Source organism: Apium graveolens, chromosome 11, assembly GCF_009905375.1.
Source record: "Apium graveolens cultivar Ventura chromosome 11, ASM990537v1, whole genome shotgun sequence".
Lineage (NCBI taxonomy): Eukaryota > Viridiplantae > Streptophyta > Magnoliopsida > Apiales > Apiaceae > Apium > Apium graveolens.
This window is the reverse complement of record NC_133657.1, coordinates 189,377,057-189,379,847: the sequence shown is the minus strand read 5'-3', so window position 1 is coordinate 189,379,847 and position 2,791 is coordinate 189,377,057. Positions and strand designations below refer to the sequence as shown.

The following is a 2,791-nucleotide window of genomic DNA, read 5'->3' as shown; positions in this document are numbered from 1 at the left end:
GATTTAGCACACCGCAACGAAGAGGAAGCATATATTCTTGTGATTCTTGTTTCGTTGTAACGTTGGATGCTAGTTTTCTTGCTTTGACTTATTTATTTACTCTTGTGACGTACTCTGTTTTAATATAATTAGTTTAGTTATTATTTTCTTGTGTCGTTTATCATGATTTCATATGAACCCATGATGGCGATAAGTTCTATTATGGGCTAATCGTGATCATGGGGTTGCAACGGATTTATTATAAAATTCTTTAGTTAATTGTTTAATACTTTAGTGTGTGATGATTGCATGATATCTAGTATTGGTTGTGCGTATTCGTCTTATGTGCGTCGCGAACATATAAGATAGGGTGTTAATCTCTTGTGAAGCGACGGTGGATCTTGAGATTTAGAACTTGCCATGCTAGCATAGGTTCATGTACGTTGTGCATGATTAGTGGGTAACTTTAACAGTTTTATTTGCCTTATGTAATCAAAAGGAATAACTTGTGCTTAAATCGTTGTGTTGTCAATTTCTGTAGACATATAGGAACTCAACATAATTGATGACTATTCAACTTCTATCTTAATTGTGGATGCTTGGTAGAATGGTATTAGTACAATGAAAGTTGGCTTTTATCAGTTTCGTGTTATTCGATTAATATCATCACTGTCACATGCTAAAGGTAATAACAATGGCTATAGAAGGAAGTAATAATGAAGTTGTGATCTCATGAGTGTTTTATTATTGATAAATTGAAGTGTTAGTTAAGTGGTTAATTAAGTAGTTAATTATAGTTAATATTTAATCAACAATTTTAAGTGTTATCTTAACATTGAGAAGTAATCATACATTGGTGAGTGAGTTTAATTAGACAATAACTTAGTCTGAGTCTCTGAGGGAACGAACTAGAAAGTATTCTATATTACTTGCGAACGCGTATACTTGCGTGAATATTAGTGCGTGATTTCGCCCTAACAAGTTTTTGGCGCCGCTGCCGGGGACTCGGCGTATTTGTTTAGTTTATGTGCTTACCATCATTGGTCATTAGGACTCAGTGATTAAGACGTAGTAGTTAATTACTCTTTTCGGTTATGTTTCAGGTACTTTAGCAAGCGTTTATGCAAACTCGTTCTCGTGCTCGCAAGAGGACCTTAGATACAGCTGAGGAGAAAGACGAAGTTCTTGATACTCCGGAGAAGTTAGATTTTGAGGATTCGGATTCAGGAACTGAGCAGAAAGAACCAGTAAACATGGGAGATCGTATTGTTCAAGCTGATCCAGCTCTTATGGATTTTTCTCGGCCTAAAATTGATGACATTCAGTCAAGCATCCTTCATCCGGCTATTCAAGCTAACACCTTTGAAATCAAGCCGGGCACTATTCAGATGGTGCAGAATTCTGTTTCTTTTGGAGGAGCGGCAACTGAAGACCCCAACATGCACATAAGGAATTTTGTCGAGATCTGCAGCACTTTTAAGTATAATGGCGTGACTGATGAGGCTATCAAGTTGAGGCTTTTCCCATTCTCACTGAGGGATAAGGCTAAAGACTGGTTACATTCTGAACCAGCTGGGTCCATCACTACATGGCAAGATCTTGCGCAAAAGTTTCTGGTGAAGTTTTATCCAATGGCAAAGACTGCTGCTATGAGGAGTGCTCTTACTCAGTTTGCGCAGCAACCTACAGAATCTATGTGCGAGGCTTGGGAACGCTACAAGGAAATGTTGAGAAAATGTCCACATCATGGAATGCCGGATTGGATGGTAATCACTGGTTTTTATAATGGTTTGGGGGCCCAATCTCGGCCCATGCTCGATGCAGCAGCTGGAGGCGCCTTATGGGCTAAAAGCTATACTGAGGCGTATAATCTTATCGAGACGATGGCTGCAAATGAGCATCAAAACCCAACTCAGAGGATGATGTCAGGCAAGGTAGCAGGTATTCTGGAAGTTGATGCAGCCACCGCTATTGCAGCCCAGCTCCAAGCGCTATCAATGAAGGTTGATTCTTTGGCTACGTATGGAGTTAATCAAATAGCTATGGTTTGTGAGCTTTGTGCAGGTTCTCATGCTACGGATCAGTGTTCTCTTGTCAACGAATCTGTTCAGTATGTGAATAATTATCAGCGACAACAGCAGCCTGTGCCAGCAACCTATCATCCTAACAACAGAAATCATCCAAATTTCAGCTGGGGGAATAATCAGAATGCTATTCAGCCACCATATCAGCAAGGAGTGAGTAAACAGTTTAACCCACCTGGATTCCAGCAACCACAGCAGTATGCTACAAGGCAATCATATCCTCAACAGGGAAGTGTAGCTGCACCTACTAGTGCTGATTTTGAGGAACTTAAGCTGTTGTGCAAGAGTCAGGCGGTTTCTATCAAGACCTTGGAAAATCAAATCGGTCAATTAGCCAATGCAGTGCTCAATCGTCAAACTGGCACTCTTCCCAGTGACACGGAAGTACCAGGCAGGAAGGAAGCTAAAGAGCAAGTCAAGGCTATTACCTTAAGGTCTGGAAAAGTAGCTGATGCTGAAAAGGCAAAAGAAGTCGAAGCTGAAGTTAGAGATGAAAAATCTAAGCAAAAGGAGAAAGTGGCGGAACCAAGGAAGACTACTGTTGAACACACTCTGCCTGAGGCTAATACAAGGGAGAAACAGCTTTATCCTCCACCACCTTTTCCTAAGAGATTGCAGCAACAAAAGCTGGATAGACAGTTCGGGAAGTTTCTAGAGGTGTTCAAGAAACTTCACATCAATATACCTTTCGCTGAGGCTCTGGAACAAATGCCTAGTTATGCGAAGTT

General features: G+C 40.6%; 1 non-coding gene across 1 annotated transcript; it reads right to left on the bottom strand.

Moving 5' to 3' along the window:
- Positions 1-1,625: 1,625 nt before the first annotated feature.
- LOC141698900 (small nucleolar RNA R71) lies at positions 1,626-1,732 on the bottom strand. Its single transcript, XR_012565397.1, has one exon. It is a non-coding gene; the product is annotated as a small nucleolar RNA R71 (small nucleolar RNA).
- Between the last annotated feature and the right edge of the window lie 1,059 nt (positions 1,733-2,791).